Source organism: Parasteatoda tepidariorum, chromosome 1 (genome assembly GCF_043381705.1).
Source record: "Parasteatoda tepidariorum isolate YZ-2023 chromosome 1, CAS_Ptep_4.0, whole genome shotgun sequence".
NCBI lineage: Eukaryota > Metazoa > Arthropoda > Arachnida > Araneae > Theridiidae > Parasteatoda > Parasteatoda tepidariorum.
The window spans coordinates 29,040,908-29,062,374 of NC_092204.1; the positions used below are offsets into that span (position 1 = coordinate 29,040,908).

The following is a 21,467-nucleotide window of genomic DNA, read 5'->3' on the forward strand; positions in this document are numbered from 1 at the left end:
ATATATATATAGATAGATAGATAGATAGATAGATAGATAGATAGATAGATAGATATCTTTTTTTTAGTGGAACACTAGTTTGAGGATTGCATATAAATAACAAATCTAGCTTGATAACAACAGGAATAAATTATTAAATAAAAAAACATAATCTCGTAATTACTAATATGATCTTCTAAAAATTGGATAATATTTGTTGATAAAAAGCATCTCTTTCTTGCGTTAATAATGAAGCGAATCATTACAAATAAATCATAGTTCTGAAGTACTATTTAACCCACGTAACTTAAAAACATAATTAAAACAAAAATATAAAACATTTTTATTATACGAAGTGTTCGCCTTTAATCTCTCATTTAACCCAATTTATAGCTTAGAATGTTTCAGTTTTTTGTAGGCAACGAGGGAAAAAAATTTCCATCAGAAAATTTCTAAAAGTATACGTTTAAGTGGTCCTGTTTATGACTACTCACTCGCTCGATATTTCAGTCTAATGTTGCCAAAGTGTAAACGAAAATTCATCTTTATTTTAAACAAGCTACATGCATATGCATTACATTTTTATGTAATACAGAGTGGCCAAATAGTCCCTTGAATCCTCCAATACAATCATCATCATCATCTGCTATTAAGCAAGAAGACATTATCTTTTGCAGTTTTCCTCACTTTCAGCTCATTATCCCAGGGTTTCGCGCTTTTCAATGTCATTTCTACTAAATTTATCAATTTAGATAATATTTGAAACATTTCCATGTTCTTAAATAGTCAGATTTTTATACAATCGTAAGCCTGTTTAATGTATGCAAACAACTGGTACAGACTGATGTTTTTTAACTAGTAAAAGTTATAAATTATTTGAGCATTTAGATTTTTAAATTAGTTTTGAAAAGAAACTAACTTTTTTTTCTTCATTTCATTCAAAATAATGAATTGTGATGATAAATAAATTTTAATTTTTTTTTCTCTTTCGAATAAAAATATCTATTAATTTGATCAGCTGACTCAATATATTTTTTACTTCAAAGCTTTACCAATTCATTAGAATTCGAATAGAAAATGTTTATTGTTTTCCATCGATTGTTTTATTGCAATATTGCTTTTTTTATTGTCTGAAATTTATGCACCGTGCAAAACAAAACCTTATATGGAGATTGTCATGGAAACAATGATCCATTCGTTACCTCATCAATGTGTTCCCCAGAATGAAAATTTTAAATTCCTTTAAGAGAATTTAAACAATAGTTCGTTTAAAAAGGACGCTTTCATACATTCATTTCAAGAAACGGCTGAAATAGAATATATTTAAAAGTTTATTATAAATAAACGATTTAATAACAATGATTTTCTTGGATTAAGAGGGCTGCACAGTCGAAAAACGTTGGAAACAACTCAACTCGAAGTGGTTAGGTCCTATAGGTTATAAGAATAAACTTAGTTTTTGACAAAGTTTTATTTAGACAACTGTTCAAAATTAGTACTTGAACAAAAATAGGCCACACAGGAATAGTGTGACAATTATTTAAATGATCATCAATTTAATGAATCACATTCGAATGTTTTTGAAGCTATGTTTGACTGGAAATTATTGAAACTTTTTAAAAATTTATGTTAATTTATAAATTATTAAAAAGTAATATTTTAATTTACAAATTCTGAAACTGAATGTTAAGAACACAGAAACAGAAAATAGACCACAAATGAATAGTGTGACAATTATTTGAGAGATCATCAATTTAATGTATCACATTCGAATGTTTTTGACGCTATGTTTGACTGGAAATTATTTAAACTTTTTAAAAATTTGTGTTAATTTATAAATTATTAATAAGGAATATTTTAATTTACAAATTCTGAAACAGAACGTATTAAGATAGGTTGCTGGGTTAATTTTAAAAAAAAGATGTAAATAAATCTATTTGTATCATTTGGAATAGTTTCCTAGTTTAAAAATATTCACGATCTAAAATTTCATTGTTATTAGACATTAAGATATCTATAGCTCCTTTCTCATAATGTAAAATTTTTGTAATTTTCTTCTTCAACTGTTATGTAATAATATAAAAAGTAATTTTAAATGCCTTTTTAATCTAACAGAACATGAAAAGTAGAAATATATTTAATTTGATCTTGGCATTTACTTAGTATCAATATTTTTATTTTATTTTATAACCGTGGTTGATTTATATCCGTTATCGTTGATTTATGTTATATTATATCGTTGATTTATAACCGCCAACCCCATTTTTGAGTTTACAACTACCTATGTTCAACTCCGTAGCCTTGTAATTTTGAACCCAATCCAGATAACAAGGGAACTCCTGGATCAAGTATTGGGGGAAATGTGCCTTCCTGGAGGACTTTTTGTTGGAACTAACTCGCATTAGCCTTTCGTGGAAAGGAAAACCATAAAAACCTCCTACGGTTAGTCTGACGGGAAGGGGACTCTAACTCATGATCCATCTACTACTGAGGATATTTTACATTAGTACTGTGGTTAGTGCGAACCGAGTGTGGAATTCCTATCAAGCAGATATCGCTAGGATTTCAACCCGGGTCACCTTATTGGGAGGCGAGTGCTCTATCCCTTCAACCACCACGGCTCTAGAAACAATATTTTATTTTATAACCGTCGTTGAGCAGCCGACCCAATTTTATAGATTTACGACTACTAATGTTCAGCTTCGTAGCTTTGTAGTTTTGAACCCAATCCCGAAGACAAGGAAACTCCTGGATCGAGCATTAGGAGAAATTTGCCTTCGTGGAGGACTTTTTGATGGAGCCAATCCGCATTTGAGTCACACTGAGAGGAAGACCACGAGAACCTCTCACGGTTAGCCTGACTGCAAGGGGACTCTAACCCATGATCCGTCTACCACTGAGGATATTTCACGTCAGCACTGTGGTCGGTGCAAGCCGGATGTGGAATTCGTATTGACTGGGATTCGAACCCGGTTCACCTTATTGGAAGGCGAACCCCTGATCCATCTCCTGAGCCATCGCGGCTCCTAGTAACAGTATTAATACTTTCGTGGGAAATTTTAATTGAGCCAGAGTCGGAGCAGAGCTCTGAGGAAAGTACCGGCTCTTAACAGGACGCTATACCGCTGGAAAAAACAACTCATGATAAATTTTTTTCCCAACTATATTAGTCATTTAAAATTAAATCACGAAAAAAAAATGATTTCAGGTAAACAAAGAGTTTCAAATGCTAAAAATGATTTTTTTTTTATCAATTTAGAAAATTGTTAAACAAATTACGAAAGGAATAGTCACAGAGAAGGAAAGTAATCCTGTCACAACTTGATATTTTGAAAAATAAACTTTCAGTATTTAAAAACTTCATAGTTTGTTTTCTACTTATCTGAACTCATTTTTTCTCTATAATTTTAAAATAGCTGAAAGAGAATTTGCATTGAAGTGTTTCTCCCTCAGTACAGCGTCCTTTTCAAGAAACAGAATTGCCTCAAATCAGTGGGAAAAATAGAAAACTTAATAACTTTTGATCTAAAGATCGGGTTGTCGTGTACCGAGATCTAATCTTTATCGTATTTAGGGCTAAACCTAAATATGCTATATGTGCAGAAGATACAAAATCCTACTTTCTCTAAATAAGCAACCAAATATTAGCCACCATCAGGAAAGTTTAGAAAAGCGGCTCCGACAGTTTGGGCGCGGTTTGACATTAATTTAATTTTTTTTTACTATGAAAAAAGTAGAATTTTTAAATTATCGTTTCTCAAGAGATATTTGTTTGATTTTTTTTTTCAAATTTTATTTAAATCAAAATAAATTTTAGCTCAGATTTTGTAATTTGTTTTTTAAACTTACATAATAAACACGATAGTAAACTTACGATAATAAACGTCCCTAATTAATCCGCAATAATTCAAAAAAGTCTTTGACCAAAATTAAAGTAAAGTGATACAAAATAATAAATGATTCTAAATTTTTTTCTTTTTTTACATAGTCATTGTCATTGGATAAGCGAGTTTTATAATTGCGTTTTTGATTCGCTTGATTAGTTACGGAGTTAAAGCGAGATAAGCGAGAAGGTGACAACATTGCGGAGCTCTCTTAACTAAACTAGTGGAACAGTATTTCGTAAGAGTGCGGCTTTTCGTCATGTTTTGAGGGTCAGAATTATAAATCCGTGAAAAAACAGCATGTTTATTCAAAAAAAGAACGTTTTTTTTTGCATGGTTTTGTAACTTAATATACCATTGATACTAATTAACTAGCATGTTAAAGGTGAGTGCCACGTCATATTGAGATAGTGTCTAAGAGTCTAAATACTGAATTAGGAGTCAAAAAAGATATATATCTATTTTTTTTAATTTTGAGCAACATCTATCTAATCAATATATCAACCTGTGGGGCATGCCCCCTCCAAAAGGGGGAGGGGGGATAAACAGAGAACGCGAGTATACCGAGAAAAAGATAGAAAAAAATATTATTAAAAGTTATTTAATTAACTGTATTCTAAAATCCATTCTGGCATAATAAGTAAAAGTACTTATTCATAATAGTAGAATACACTTTTAATAAGGAACGTATCAATAGTGGGCCATGCATTTAACATTTAATTTATCAATATAAACATTAAAAACAACATTAGTTCTAATTGGAGAGCAAATTGTTTTTCGTGCGAAGGCATACTATTTTTCTATATTTAGCTGATATCCATGTTCTGTCTTCAAAGCAACAGATAATCTTATTTCGTATAAAAGTAGGATTTTTAAAGTGTCTTACGAAATGATTTTGTTTTTAGTGCAGAATACTTATCTAACTTTATACCCAAAATGAACCTGTTACCTGTTTTTGCCGTAATACTTCGCGAGTAAATGGAATTAAATAAGGTGGGGGGGGGTTAAATTGTCATCTGATTCATATTGTAACAAATGAAAATCCAAGGGATATTTCAGTCATGGTGTCACTTGCTTATTTCACTTGTTTGGAAATATAAGTAATATACGTATATGCTTAATAGAAATGAATGGCATTCATGCGTTTAGAAAAGAAAAAAAAAGAAAGAAAAAAAACGGAAATTCAAATAGAAAAAGCGTATTTTCAATTTCTTTTTCATTGGCGAATTCTTTTAATTCTTCCCTGGATTCAATAAGTTTAAATGATTAAATTCAAATTAAAAGAAAATAAATTCAAAGTTACATAATTTCAAATGAAAATTCAAATCTTAATGCAAAAATGGAAATTCAATTCGCATCGCATGAAGAAAAAAAGATTTTTTGTTTTGCTTGTTAGTTGTGTTTTTGGCGAAAGTATTGGCGAATGATTTTTTTCCACTGGAAAAAAAATTATATACAAAAAATTTTTTTTTAAAGATTTTTATTTGGCGTAGACTTTTGATATTTGGCTAATTTACTAGCTAATAATTTGAAATCCTTAGCGCGGGCCCTTCATTTAACACATCGTATGGTTATAAGAAGGTATTTTTATTTATCCTAATAATGGCTCTCGCATAGAAATTTCACCTTTTTCTTTAAAAAAAAATTTGACCCAGAGGAAAGAACGAATGCTGTCTTAGGGAACTCTTCCTTTCATTTTTTCTAATACTAATCGAAATGTTATTTTGTCAATGGATAACAATTTAACAGTTGTGTACAGTTTAGGAATGTAACGGGTTCCTGACTAAATTTTCATTTCAGTGTTATTACACGGGTACCGGATAGGCGGACCCGGTTTCTGGTGTTTTGGGTCCTGGCCAATTTTACTTGGTAACACTCATTAATGTTCGACACAACCATATTCAGAGTTAAAATAACTTTAACAAATTTGTTCGTTAAAGGTATCTGCTCATAATAAGGACATGCAAATATAATACTTAAACTATTTTAACTACATTTACGATAGTTAAATCAATAAAAAAAAATAATGAACTGCATTGATATTTATTTATAGTTATTCAAAGTTAACGGCAGAAAAATACGATGCACGTGAATTACTTTCATACTAAGTTTGCACTCAGCGAATTATTAAATTTTTTATCATTTGACTTAGCATTTTATGGAAGGACAACAGTTGCAAACAAACCATAAATATTTTCTGACATTGATTATTCTTATTCTATAACTAATTTAAACATCATTAATGCTTAGTTTCCTAGTAAATAAAATAGCATGTTAAAATCAAACTAAATGCTTAATAAAAAATGAAAAAAAAAATTTGAAAGTAGTCTTTTTTTTTTTTTAAACTTAAACCAACAAAAAATCTCATATAAGAAAATTTTATTAATTTTTTTTCATTATAAATTGGTTTCCGTTTATATTGAAAAGAAGCATATACAAATAAAATTGGAAATCGAGTACTAATTTTTTACTAAAAGGCCTGTTTCTCCCTCTTCAATTAAATAAATAAATAAATTAGTAATAAAATTATAAAATTAAATGAATAAGTTTTAACCGGTCTGGTTAAGGTTCTATTTCCAACTGGCTGCTAACTTGTGGGAGGTATTCGGGTAGCTCAAATATCCGCTAGCATTGCTGAAAAAATTGCCCTTTGCTTGATCTAAATTTTTGAAGATTCGAAATTACATGGAACAAATCGTAATATATCATAATAAAATTCGCAATTTATAATCGTAATATATAATAAAAATCGTAAGCAAAATTGCTCTATGAATCAACATTGGTCTTAAGATAAAATGTCTAACCGAGTATCGAAAAGATTGTACTAATGTAGATCTCATTGTCAATAAATTGCGTTATCGGATAATTAAAATTAGTTAAAACATTAACACATTAGTTAAAACATAATTATGTAAATAAAAGGAAATGGATGGATGAATAAATGACCCGATCGGGCTCCCGGAATCTGCCGGGTAATAAATTAAAATTTAATCGGGAACTCGTGACCAGCCACTTGACAAATAAAAATTTTGCCGGGTACCCAGAACTAGCAAAATTTTAAGACCCGGTACATATCTAGTACAAATATGCGTCATGGATATGTTATGAATAACAAATCAAAAAGAACTTCCAAATTTGTGAAAATTGTTCTCAGACTTATTTCATAATTTTATTATAAGTGTAGATTAGATAATAAATAAAAAAAAAGTTCAATTCGAAACTACTACAAAAGTAAAAGTACAAGAGAGAAAACGTGAGAAAGTTCATAACTCTCCACAGATCACAATTTTTCTTTTGAAGTACATCGCTATTATATTTAATCTGATTAATATGACAGCTCGAATATTTTTTATCCGCTCACTGTATCCAACCAACCCATAAACTCTTATCTCAGTTTTCTCAGAATCAATATTTTGAGATTCTTTAAAATTGGTATATACTTAAATTATGATAAGTTTATTTGATTAAAGTAAAAAATTAAGAAGTCGTGTTATATTTGCAATTTTAAATAAAAATATTTATTTAAAAAATAAATACATTTTTCAAGTTTCAAAAAATCTATCTATAATATTTGTTTTATCACAAGAGTATGCACTTGCTTAACTGTTGAAAGTAATTTTAAACAAACTTTCTGTGTCTTTAACTGTTCGCTAAATGGCGTTGAAAAAAGTAGATATTTTTAAAGTTTTGAACCATTACAAAATAATTAGTTTTGTGAGATTTTAAAAGATGTGAACATGTTTATACACCTTATAGATATTTATACATAGTTATAAAAAAATCTTTTTTGCGTAAACCTCAACACACTTGAGACCCCTTATTTTATTTTATAACCGTTTTTGAACAACTGATCCAATTTTGAGTTCAACCCGGTAACCTTGTAATTTTGAACCCATATCCAGAAGACATTTGAACTCCTGGATCAAGTGTAGGGAGAAATTAGCCTTCGTGGAAAACTTTTTGATGGACTTAATCCGCATTTGTGTTACATAGAGAGGAAAACCACGACATCATCCCTCGGTTAGCCTGACGGCAAGGGGACTCTAACCTATGATCCGTCTACATCTGAGGGCATTTTACGTTAGCCCTGGTATGGAGAGAGCCGGGTGGGGAATTCGTATCAACCAATTGGAAGGCGAATGCTCTCTCTTCTGAGACCCCTGTAGAATTATTTGGCGTTATTTCACCATTTCTTTCAACGACTATTTTCCTTTCAAATACATGAACATCTTCAAACTTATCTTCTTTTAAACATTGCCACTTTGCACGATATTGGTGTTCTTCGGCACTTGACTCAAACGCTTCTTTAATGTAATCTCGTAATAATCTTTAATTTCACTTTCTGACATTCCGTCAATCACTTCTAATATTTCCTATGGTATAAATCTCATAATTCAAAAAATCTAATCGCTATTTTAAAATCTCAATTTTTTTTTTTTTTTTGTTTGCAGTTCAAAATATCTCAGATATGGCCTGATGTTCTTGAAATCAGGATTAAAACTTGGGGTTAAAAGTAACAATTTTAGCTCTAGATCATCTATCGGCTACTTTCTATATCTGGGATCAAATAATTAAGAACTTTTTAAAGTTGCACTTGCAGTCTGAAACACTTCTTGGTGATTTTTCATTTCCACTTCTGCATTTCTATTTCTTTCTTCCTTTTTTTTCCAGGTTTCCTTTTTCTTTTTGTCGTTACGTTCCTTCATTTCTCTCAACTTCGTTTCTAGTGTTTAGAATAACTTGAAACCTTCTTATCACAGATATTCCATTTGTCCCATAAATTTGGCATCCTACAATTTCCCCTTTGACAATGCATCAAATACCTTTAAATTTCACTTATTCTCCAATATCATTAAACCACTTATTTACCTTTCATAGAAACCTTCATTATGGCATTCTATAATTGGTTTTACTGTATTAGTTAATTCACAAAATTTTGCAAATAGGCTGATGCCATCATACTAAAATTTATCTTCATCTTTTAGCTGACGTCAAATTGAAATTACCATTATCTTTTCTTCCTTAATACTTGCTTGTTTTTCATCTGATCACTGTTGTGATCCTAATCTTTTTATTTATATCTTAATTACCGATTGATTTCTAGTGTAGTTCATAGCACTTATTTCTAATCTAGTGTACTTTATCCCTAACATTATTTCGCCTTAAGACTATTACGCGTTTTTTTTTCATTTCTCAAATAATACATCAATTTCACTTATAAATAAGTATCAAATTTCAAATTACAATGCTAAAAATATTTCAGAAAATTAATTATACAATAATTAAAACTGCATATGATCTGCACTGACTCTGCTACAGTTTTTTTTTCGGTACTTTCTTACTCTCTCTTCGTTCTTCCATCATGAAAAAAAAAAAATCCATTACTCCTTTTCATTTAGTGATATCTCATTGCAAAAAATCATGCACCTTCGATAACATCTAAAAAAAAATAGAGATAACCCCCAAGGGGGGCACATATTGTGAAAATATTAGCAATAAAGGAATTTTTATTTTGTTATTGAAACAAATGAATTACATTTTTATTTATGATTCGGACATGCATGAAATTTCATCACCCCCTGGTAACATTTTTCCCGTGATTATCACACATAGCTCGAAATTCAACCCATTCTTCAACTGCATACTTTAATATTTTTGTCGTAGGATTTGCCTATTATTTTTTACAGGAATATGTTAAGTACCACTTAACACGCGAACTGTTACTCCGCATAAATATTTTTGATCCAATAAATCATTTTCTGACCAATAAGTCATTTTTAATAAAAATGACTTTTTGATAAATAAAAAAAAAAGTCATTTTTTTTTAAATAAAATCGAAATAATGCATTCAAAAATTTTATTTAAATTTTGATTTTTTAAAAATTTTTTTTAAAAAAATCACATTAAAATCAGTTTTTACCCTTCTGAGGAATTTGTATTTTTTTCTCTTAAAGTGACGGTGGTCACGTGTATCCCTTATGACGTTCATTATCAGTGACATTAATGAATGATCATTTCTTTCTTACAACTATTTGTAAAAACAATTAATATATGAATGACGCCCTGTATCAAAGGTCAAAATTTGCCATATTTGGATGCATTTTCTTCGCACGTGTCAGTTGTAAAAGAATGACGACATCGTATGCCCACAAATTTATTTATGCTTTTTTTTTTAATAGGAAATACGAATTAGTTCACAGGACGCTCTAAAAGTGATGTTTTTTTCGTTTGAGAAAGGTCACAAGGCCAAGGCCTCGAAATGTTGCGTCTTCGCCATGACGATGGCCGAGAGAAACAAGACGGTATAAATGGAGAGATTTCTCCCCTATCAAGAAGTTATGTAACGAAAATAGTGAAGAGTTAAAAATCATTATTATTGCAATATATTTTATGTAATAATATATATTGTAAGAATGATTTTTATGCAATACATTTTATATAATATAAGATCAATTAGTAACTGCATTTTTTGTAGACGTTGTTAGAATAGGAACTAAAAGAACGTTTTTCTTTCTCGCGTGTCATTAAAGAAATAGTTGAATTTGCCGCCATTTATTGTCCAATCAAATGTGTGTCTTAAAAGCCTAAAATATTATCAAATAAATTTTTAATAATTCTGATATGTCGTTTGTCGACTGTGCTTAGAATGTTTCTTAGAAAAGCTTTTTTTTTTTGTGAAAATTCTACATAAAAAAATTATGTACAAATAACGAGGATGAAGCACTCTATGAGATTAGAAAATAATTGCGCCTAAGCATTATTTTTTAATTGCAACAGAAATTTCTGATTAAAAAATTTAGTTCATATAAAACTAAAGATAAGCTATCCTCAGTGATAACGACATGGCAGGTCCTAAGGAAATTTTCATGGTTTGCTACTGCATTATGAACCGAATGAAGCTAAGCTAAGCACAGATGGCGCTAGGGATTAAAACTCATACTTCAGGGTTACTACTTCCGATTGATTTTTACGCATAAGCTTAAAAAAGCGCAACATACAATATTATTATTCTCATACTATTTACAACATAATGCATCCTTTACATTTAAATTTCCACAAAACAAATAACAATTGAATTCGGAAGATTCCACAAGCATGCTAAGATGCTATTCAAAAAATAACCAATGGCGATATTTTACAGTAATATATCCAAGTAAGGGATAACTCTCAAAACTGATCGTTAAGACACGGTTCCCAGCAGATCACCGAAGTCAAGCATCACTGACTGCTGTCAGTGTGCGGCTGGGTGACCACTTGGATCAGTCTGCGTATGAACCGAGGGTGTGCGGTATCGGTCCTCGCTAAACTGTTCTATCGCAAAGTGCTCGACTTTGCATGCAGGTCGTCGGACTACCGAAGCGGGGATGCCACCCCCTCTGCAGAGGATCAAAATTGTGATGGCATGACTTCGGATCATCCTCAGGGATGTTTCCCAGACCGTCGTCAGTAGCCCATTGTGCAGCTCTAGTGCGACGTAAATGAACTACAACAACTGCACTAAAAACTTGTCATACCTTACACTTTATTTGTGTTCTGATATTAATTTTCTTAAATTTGCTTTAGGCTCATGACCTGTTAGAATTGTGGAACATTTCGCGTAAATTTAAACACAAATCACAATAATAAAACTTCCTAGAATACCAAGCCTGTTCACACATTGCCTCGAAAGCTTAACATAAGCGGAGGGATACACCGGAAGTTTTCTAAATTTCTTCCGGTTTTAGGAAGCTTGTTTTTGTTTATATTCAGCCAACCATCCATAAGGGAGAAATTCTGCTTATTTTCCTGAATGTTGTCACCGAAGACGAGTGGTTCTTCTTACTTGTCCTTACAATTGGATTCAAAATGGCCTAAAAAATTTTTTTTAACGTAATTGAAGCATTTTCTGGGGTTATGTTAACCTTTTACGTATGAAACTTTTTCTTTGCTACTATAATAAATACCATTCCCTCAAAAATTAATTTTTGGACTTTTCTGTTTATAAGAAAGGGAGGGGAAAAAATGAGATGAAGGATGACAAGTAAACAGTGGAAAGACGGTTAGTTAACTTTCATAAAACACTATAAATCATTTTTAAAAAAAATAATGGAAAATAAATGCAATCTCTCTGCTGAAGGCAGGCACTTTCTGAGTAAGTTACCTGAATTCTGAAAAGAACAATGGGAAATATTGTATGAGGGGAAGGGGACTAAAATCAATAACTGTGAACAAGCATTTGGGTAACGGCAAATATGTTTAAGGCAATTACATATAAGGCCCGGTGGCTTACAACCGGAACAAGTTTAAAAAATGGCGACGAACGTTTCATGAAGTTGTTGGAAATTATAAAGGTTTCATTCTCACTTGTTAATTTTTGGAATTTCTCACCTTTGCGTTTAATTTACGAGATAGTTTGATAAATAGGTAAAAAATCGTTTGGTTTCTTTAATCTTGTTTGAATTTTTATCCGGTTGTGTCTCTCTCTCTGGCTTAAAATACCTATACATAAATAACCTTGAAAGTTGACAACAGAAATTAATAGCTTTGTTTGAATGTAGGTATTTTTTTGGAACAAACTTAATTGGGTATAATATGAAAAAAACACAACTACTTCGATTTAGTAGGAACAACATATGACGCAATGCTAAACGAATGGAATTTAGTTGTTGTTTATTTAGTTATTGTTATTAGTAGTTGTTGTTATTTGTTTTAGTTGTTGTTGTTTATTTAGTTGTATTTAGTTTCAATAACTTTTCTTTATAATGCAATAAAATCTGGCGAGCAGCTATTTAAACGATCGAACACTTCGTTTGTTTATTTGTGGCTTGAAGTTAGGCTCGCAGAAAATGCCGTTCATGGGTTAAATTTAGTAGGAACAACACAACCTGTGACGTAGGCTATATTATACCCAATTCTGTAATTAAAAGAGATGCAATAGAACGATGCCTGTTGAGTGAATGCAACACGTGTGACCTACAAATAAGTGTTCGAGAACAAAAAAAAAAAAGTAAAGAGAGGGTGTTGATTTCAGAGGCGATAAATGTGATGTAGTATCGACCTTAATTCGATTAGATTGGGGAACACTTATCCATTCTCACTCGTTAATATCCAGATAACAGATAGATGACCATCTCACCAACAAATTAAATAGAGATGTTTGTATTCCTTTTAATCTCTAAACTATGAGATGGTGTGGTAAGATAATGTGTGCCGTTTTCTTTACCGATGTTGCAATTTTCTGCTTCTTCCGTTTCTTTTTTATTTATTTATTTATTTTGAATCATATTTAAAACCTGTTATAGATAGCTTCAACATTGAATTTATTTCAGATTGAGTTTCAGTTGTAGCGACTCATCATCGAGGAGCCAATAAAATGATCAGATTGAAGCTACAAATAATCATATCGTCCACTACTATTGATTTTTGTTATTCATCAACCCTTTAAAGTACATCAAATTTCAACTTTATAGTTGCCTTTCAGTGTTTACATACAAATTTGACACATGAAAGTGTTTTTACATGCAAATTTGACACGTGAAAGTGTTTTTACATACAAATTTGACACGTGAAAGTGTTTTTACATACAAATTTGACACGAGAAAGTGTTTTAACATAAAAAATTGACACGAGAAATGTTTTTACATACAAATTTGATACGAACGAGAAAGTGTTTTTACATACAAATTTGACACGTGAAAGTGTTCTTACATACAAATTTGACACGAGAACGTATTTTTACATAAAAATTTGGCGTTTGATAATTCTTAAAACTAATGATCAAATTTTAAAAAAAAATTTTTTATTCCATCACACTTTTTTGCACCTTTTTTAATTTCGAGTTTCTAAGCCTTACAGCTTTTCCGCAGCAAAGGAAAATGCCACATTAAGTTCAACACCCAAAACAGCAACGGCGCTTTTGATATTTTAATATAGAGAGAAACATAATGACTGAAAAAAGTCTTTCTGTAAATTTGAAGTTTTGAATCCAGGGAAAAGATAAGAAATTCCCCAACTTGCCTAAAAATTTTATTGTTTCTTTCGTTATAATTTTTGAAGTGATGAAACCCATCAACAAATGATAGATAAAAACGCATTTATTTATTTATTTAGATGCCTACAGCAATCCACTATACAGACCATGAATTTTTCAAAATGGCAGACTAAATTGGAAATCTTAAAATGTTTTTTTTTTTTTTAAATGACTTGAAGTTGGTTTTTGTAACTATTGCAATATCAACGAAATAAAAAATTATCAAACTTATCGGTTTAGTAAAGTTGTGCCAATATAATCAAACATTCATTCAATAAAAGGAATGAATTTAAACCAACTCACTACATGGAATTCAAATTTTTGTAAAAACGTTTAGATCAGGGATGGGGAAACTACGGCCCGCGGGCCAACTGTGGCCCGCTGGAAGGTTTTATCCGGCCCGCGGATGGAATTTTAACTTGCTGATCTGTGGCGAATATAAACAATATACATCCATTTTCTTGTCTACTTCGTTTAAAGTTATTTTTCTTTCTTTTTTAACTAAGTACTGCGGACCTTTTAACTTTCTCTATTTTTGTTCTACAAAATAATAAATTGATGGAGGCTAGCACAGACAGCTTCAATTGGTGAAATGAGCAGAAGTTCTTTATAGAATAGCCGTAGATTGGTGCCATCTGAAGCAATTGTTTCTGAATATGCCAAAAATTGAGTTTTACAAATCATTACCAAAAGCTAGTTTCCCAAATATTTCATGCCTAGAAAATCAGGTCTATGTTTGCTTCCTTTTATTTATGTGTGAACAAGTGTTTTCATCTACAAACCTGAGAAAAAATCATTTCAGAAGTAGTTACCTAGAAGTAGTTTACCCTTGTTCCTTAAAATAAGTACATCTCACTTGGAACCTTAATATAAGGAACTTTTAAAAATGAAATCGCAATTTCATTCATCTCATTAAATATTTACATTGAAAATTGCATATAGTATTTTTTTTATTTTAGATGTTTTTATTTAGCCCACCAAAATTTTTTTTCTTCGATTTTTGGCCCTCGACCAGAAAAGTTTGCCCATCCCTGGTTTAGATAAATATTATTTTCAGTCAAATTTATAAAATTTAAAGAATTCCAAGAAGTGTAATTAAATTCTATGCAACATTACTGAATTAAAATAAAATATTTAATACGATTTTATTCATGAAAATGCTTGAGTTGCACTGTTTAGTATAACTGTTGCCTTGCCTGAGCTCCAGGCAACAACAAATCAAATCGGTTAACTTCAGTGTAAGCACTTTGATAACAAACAACATGTAAACCATCTATCCCCTAAAAATTTTGCAAAAAAAAAAAAAGGCAACAAGCGTAGGTTCTAAAATAACCTTTAATTGATAGTCTTCTCTTATGGATGGTTCTAAAAAGCCTCATAATCCCCTCCACCCCACCCAAAAAAAACTATTTTGCCATTAATAATTCTTTGAAATTCTGTTGATAATGTAAGTCAGACTCGGAAATAGTCAAATATTTTCTTTTTCAATTGCGATTTTGAAGCTTTTACATTCAAATATCTTTTTATTTAACTCAAACTTTTATCAGTTGGAAAACCGGTTACTTAACATGACAACGATGAAGGATATAATATTTCAAACTGATATAATCCTTTGCCTCGACAACCGTTTGAAGAATTTCGTTGAAAGTTTTAGTGTTGGTGCTTTATATAATTTTATACATACTTTAATACAATGATGTCTTGAAATTAATTATATTGTTGCGCAAAATTATAAACTCATCAAAACTTTCTTTAATTTTTAATAAATATTTTTATCGATATTTTCTCAAATAGAACCTTCTATTAGAATAGACTAGATCTAGCAATATTTGTATACTTTATGACAAAAATGAGAAAAACGAAAGAAGAAAATAAAAAGTTAAAAATCGATGATCCGAAATCGCTGCAAGTACCTTATACTATTAGATTTACCTGGGTTTAATTTAAAAAATAGTAAAAAAAATATTTATCTTTCACTTAAATCGTGTTACCTCGTTTGTATCGAAACCCAAAGCTATTTTTTCTTTTCTTTTTGTCTTAATATCTTTGGATTTTGACAACGAACATGAAATCTTCAAACATTTTCTTAAGATTAGGTTTTATCTCGATAGAGTAAATTCTGTCTAGTGATAGGAATTAACAAATATTAGAAAAGTTTTCTCTAAATACCCTTGACTAAATAAAAAGGTTAATTAATGCTGTTAACCGAAAAAAAAACTTTTTTTTTCATTTTGTTTATTTATTTACTTTTATTAATCACTATCTATTTGAAAATAAAAATAAGAGAATTTAATTTGTATTGAACGTTTGTTTGAAAATGACCTTAACGAAAATATACTTTAATGCGTGAAAGATTTTTAGAATTGTTTTAGTTTTGATGCGTGTTAAATTATAATAATCGAAATGACGTTATTGTTTTAACAGGAAATGGATGAGAGTAAACAATTAAAACTTCTTGATCCATCTCTAAAATAATTTTTGTGAATAATTTCGAAATATTTTCTTAGGTTTTTATGAAATAGATTTAGAAAAAAAAGCCATTTTCTGACACAGTGAATAGTCTGATAGTTATTCCCATAAATTAAGAAAATGTGACGTATTAATATTCAATGAAAGTTGTTATTATCGTTTTAATTTAATTTGTTTTAAACAGAAAGATAGTTTGCATAAATAGTGAATATTTCTAGGCTGTAATGAAATCTTTTGGGAAGTGCCCAAATATGGCAATAGAAAATTCTCACCGTTTTCTGCTTTAAATTATGACTTAAGATTTTCTTTAATAATTGCCTTAAGAATGCAACAACAACAAAAAAACCCGTAGTAAGGTTATAATTTGTATTTATTTATTTATTGGACAAGAAGGAAGCGTTAACTATTTAATTACAGGTGTTGCCGTCAAAATACCATTTCGAAGAAGATGCGTGAACGTATTTGAGGTGATGCCAATGTACAATATAAAAAGTTTGTCGAAATCAGACATTTTTGCATTTGAGTATTTTATGTCGTCTTCTGGCGACCGTTTGTTACACGACACGAAATAACGTCATTTTTCACGTTTAATCTGTCCTCTTCTTCCGCATTCTTCCGTTTTCTTTGAATAACGATAGAATTAAATTCTGATCAGCCAACAGTAAAATTCCCCCTTCTCTGATGTTTTGCTTTCAATCCTCTTTACCAGTCAACAGGTTAATGTCAGGAGAAAGACACGAAACATTTTAATGTCTTCTAAGAACAATTGACGTTGAAAATTTTATCTGCATATTTATGATTTTGTTTGTCATTTAAATCCATCTAAAAGCGTTCTTTCGCTGTCATTAATGTTTCGAACACATTTTTCTGCCTCAATTGTAAATTATCAAATACTCCGGCTTGTAATTAGCGAAATCCAAGGTTCGACTATGTCTAAATATGTAGAAGGTGCGGTCATTCATTTACAGAAGGGATAACTCCTGAAAATATTTTGTTAATGACATTTACTCTATTCGTACTCCTCCTGTTCACACCCAGGTGGCTCTCTATTCCTTCGGTTGTGACTGCTATTACCCTTTTACAACCAAGTTTTTTCCAACCTCTCCAGAACATATTACCTCATATAATATTATCTTCATCCAGTTATGGTTATTAAGAGTGTATGACACCAAGTCCAGTTCGGAGTTTATCAACTTTTACCTACCTTAAAGTGTTCATCTGCCTCAACTTTTAAAGTCTTCTTTTAGAATGCTTTATAGTTCTGACGTTCCTTGGACATCCTTGTTTCTTCAGTAAATTTGTCAGGTTCAGGAACAAGGAGGAAGCCTTGCTTGCTTGCTTTCGTATGCCTATTAAGGCAGAAGGGTGCGATTGTTCTTGTTCTCCAGTGGCGCCATCTATGGCCAAGAATTAGACTTCTGCCACATCCATTGCGTCACGCCCGTTTATAGGACGGACCCATTCATACATCCATTCATCCATCCACAGATCTTAATTTTGACCTGAATCAGAGAACGATCATTCTCCAATTCAGTACCCCCAAAGGTATTGATTTGTTATGGGAGCATAGAGGACTTTGCGACTCGACAGATTTAACGTGCATCAGTCACCTTTTTTACTACACGGGCAGTCTTCGGCCGGCGGGATTCGAACCCACGAACTCTCAGACATTGGCCCAGCGCCCTACCGACCAGGCTATCCCGGCCCCAGGAGAAAGCCTGGAAGAGATATATAATCAACGGATATGATGAATGATTTCTTTTTACCACCTCCTAAGCGGAAATATTTGCTAAAAGAACAAAGTTTAAGGATTTCCAAAACATTAAGAATGTCAGAACAGAATACGAACGTTTTGAAAGATGACTTTAAAAGTTGTTTCTGAAACTTTGGCAGCCGAGTAAAGAAGTGCATTGGTACATCAAGGTTACTTCGAAACTTATTAAATTATGTTTGTAATTCACATAATATTTTCATGAATTATTTAAATAAATTCTGGAAATGAATGACCCACCTTGTAAATATATTTGAGGCACTACGGAAACCTAAATCTACCAAGTTATAAAGTTAATGAATTGCTTAGTAAAAGGCCTATTTTAATGCTTAATTGCTTTTAAATAACTTCACGTTTTTGAGTTCAGATTAATATCAGAGGTGAGTTTGAGGATATTCAGAACGATCCCCGCGGTTTAATAAGAATGTAATGTTGCATTTTTATTTTATTCCCTTTTTAATGCAGTTTTATATGTTTTTCAAAAAGGGTTATACTGATCTTTATTAAATGCTACAATCAATTTCTTGGGAATGAACAGGACAATTTCTAACCTGATCTAGTGTCCTATCGTTCAACGAATTAATTTCTGGCGAATTCACTATCCTTCAATAAGTATTAGAACATCCATTCATATCGTCTGCAAACGTTTTGCCTTGTCTGAACTGAGATTCATGGTCCAAATTCATAGTAAGTTCAATACCAACGTCTAGTGCAAAATTTTAGTTGATAGTAAGGTAGTTTTACTGTTTTGTCACATGATATCTCCCTCGTATTTAAGTCAGATGACAATGAGATTAATCCAATGGACCGACCTTCCCAGAGCCCAAAATGTGAATCCTTATGGAGAAAATTTTGTAAGGGCTTGAAGGGAGTTGTGCAATAACAACCTTTGAAAATTGGAATTTACCCAAGCCAGAAGGAAGCTATTTTGTGAGAAAAAAAATTACTACGAAGCTGTTTCTAGCAGAGATTAAACCAGCTATTCAATATTTGAATTTTCTTTTTATCATCTGTGTGCTCCAGTGGCACAATTGCTTATTCCACCAGTGGAAAGCTGGGGGTTCGACCCTCGCAACTGACAAAACAGTCAGTGCGTATGCGTAGCAAGGTGCACATTAAAGCTGCCTTGGCTGAAAGTCCTGATTCTCGTTTGTGGTACGGAAATTTAGACTGTGGGGTACCAGGGCAAGCCTTGTCCACGCATTTTGATACCGGACCGAACCGGTATCAACATTACATGGAATTTCATGACCGTAGAATGAATAAAAGATCACTGTGTTTCATGAAATGTCGATGCCAAATACTTTGGAACAATTGCTTTTTAACGTAACCGTTGGATCTTATAAAAAGTTCAGCATATGGCATTTGCTTCTTACCAACATGAATAAACTCCATAAAATGAACTTTCCAAAATCTAAAGTGGTGCTACTTTTAAATTTTAAATCACATAATCTTATATATTATAAAGAAAGGCTAATTTTTTTATTTTTTAATTATATTGAATGTAATGCAAAGCACTGAGATCATGTACAGCGAATGGAACAGAAGCAGAGACCATTTAGATGGATTTTTCAAAATAGAACTCGTTTCCCCCTCTCCCCTGTCATCCAATGGCTGCAAAGAACAGTGAGAAAATAACTACTTATTTTTAGGTTTGCTAATCTTTGTGTCTATCTCCGATGAAGAACAACTCAAGAGGAAACACTTGTAGGCATCAATCGATTCGAAATTGAATCACATCACTCATTCTGAAATAACAATGAAATTAAAAAAAGAATGCAAAAAAGAAAGGGTCATTTTTTTTCTTTCATTCTACTTTTGCACATCCCCTCTCCCTTCTTCATTCACGTGGAAATGTTCCTTTTTGAGTAAAAACTGCGGAAAAAAGAATTTTTTAAACAAAAAATTTTTTAACTAAAATACTGCTTTTTTTTCATAAAAAATTGCGTCGTTAGGAAAACTTTTATGAAGTATGCAGGTGGTGGACAAAATAATGGAAACACTTCGATACTAATAAATATTTCTCCAAAAATACTTAACGAATTATTTTATAACTTCAGAAATTTTTAAGGTTTGAGGAACAGCCAATAAATTACAAACGGAAAATAATGTTTCTGAACACCCTATGCCAAAAAATAAGTATCGATAGATTCGTAACTTATGACAGTTATTTTAGTTTTTATATGCAATAATTACACAAAACTTCATAAACCTAGCCTATTTATTTGCGATCGCAACGCTTGAATGCTCCCTCTGGCGGAGAGTATATTTTCAGGCTTTTATTTATTAAGTTTTCATTTAGTTTCATCAGAATCATTGGCGCAGTAGGAAGCTATTTTTTAGCAGCAAATACGAAGCAAAATTTCTTTAAGGAAAAAGAAGAAGAACGTGAAAAAACGACCCAGAACATTGGTATATCTTTCTGAAACAGAACGTGCCCAACATTTGACGAAAAATTTGTCATTAATTTTTACCTTTCTGTTATCAACAAACTTGCAACTGATAACTTCCGATTTCTTGATCGCATACTGTTACAGATGTGTGTATTACAGTAAAATACATTTTTTTCTTCTTCAATTCATTGCGAATTAAAGTGAAGTCAGCATTGCTTACTTCATTCCAATAAATAAATGCGATTTCAGAACGTACAGAACTGTAACAGTTATGGAATATTCTCCTTCTTTATAGAGTTGTATATATTTCTGTACCTATATAATTCGGAAAACAGCAATGAAAAATCATCCGAATTGCTTGAAATAACATAATTTGTGCTGATTATTATTAAATTTTTATGGTTTTCTCGGTAGGCATTTTTTAATTTTGAATAATAATTGTTAATATAATAGAATTGAATAATTTTGAATGAATAATTTCAACTAGAATTCAGCTATGTTAAGTTTCATATTGAAATTCATATCGAGATCTTACAATTATAAAATTTTGTTATGTGGTATGCCATTTAAAAGTAATGAAGGGATAATCTATGTACAAATTATTTGAAAATGAAATTTTCAAATGAAGAACATTTCATTTGCAGTTCTCTGAATTTATAAAGCAAGTACAACTGTTATGATATTTATAATATAAAAAAAATTTCTGATTTTTTTCTGCTAATTTGAAGATAATTCTCAACAGAATGGTTTTTTTACGTCTGATTAAGAACTTCACGATTTAAAAAAAAAAAAAAAAAAAAAAAAAAAAAAAAAAACTTAACTTTTTTTTATAGCAATATGTGGAATTTTTAGAATGTTTTCTTTTTTTTTCTCCTTATCGTAAGCATTCTTTATTTTATGTTTTTTAGTTTATCATTTTTTGATAAAAAAAATTTTCAAAAATTATAGCAGTTTCATTATAG

General features: G+C 31.0%; 1 protein-coding gene across 1 annotated transcript in view; it reads right to left on the reverse strand.

Moving 5' to 3' along the window:
- The window catches only part of LOC107457342 (sodium/potassium-transporting ATPase subunit alpha), a 104,828-nt gene that overhangs the window by 65,602 nt on the left and 17,759 nt on the right, over positions 1 to 21,467 (reverse strand). The window lies entirely within an intron of this gene.